The following is a 445-nucleotide window of genomic DNA, read 5'->3' as shown; positions in this document are numbered from 1 at the left end:
TATTTAGATACATATCTACGTGGTGTAGACTCGTTATTTAAGACAGTTATCTAACATCATTATATTTAACATTTCACAAATACACAACACTTCCCCTCCTTCTTTCTTCTCTAAAATTGATTTATTCTTCAAATAAGTATATTCCCGAATCTATATTCTCAGGATATTCTTAACATCACCTTCACTTCGCCATAACAGAGATCTCGAAAATCTTCGCGTTTTCGTCTAATTACTCCAAAAAATACGCCATGTCAGCGACTGAAATGAACACCACACAACATTAGAAAGACATATAACAATTTCTGACACACGAATAACGAATTGCGTCCCTAAGAAAGCAAGAAAACGTACAGCAAATGAGACACGAACGAGACGAGGAATCTTCAGAGGCCAATGTTGACGTTCGTGAGAATCCGCGGATTTGAATCCAAGAACGCCGACGTGC

At 37.5% G+C, this 445-nt stretch overlaps 1 protein-coding gene across 1 annotated transcript in view; it reads right to left on the bottom strand.

The window, feature by feature from the left end:
• LOC119587708 (RCC1 domain-containing protein 1-like) overlaps positions 1-394 on the bottom strand; it is a 6004-nt gene extending 5610 nt beyond the window's left edge. Inside the window, exon 1 of the mRNA XM_037936390.1 lies at positions 180-394. The gene's annotated coding sequence lies outside the window, so the exon portion shown is untranslated. The remainder of the gene's footprint in view (positions 1-179) is intronic.
• Positions 395-445: the final 51 nt, after the last annotated feature.

The sequence above is a fragment of the Penaeus monodon genome, chromosome 23, assembly GCF_015228065.2.
Source record: "Penaeus monodon isolate SGIC_2016 chromosome 23, NSTDA_Pmon_1, whole genome shotgun sequence".
Taxonomy (NCBI): Eukaryota; Metazoa; Arthropoda; class Malacostraca; order Decapoda; family Penaeidae; genus Penaeus; species Penaeus monodon.
Note: the sequence above shows the minus strand (reverse complement) of the source record. Positions and strands in the feature narration are given on the sequence as shown.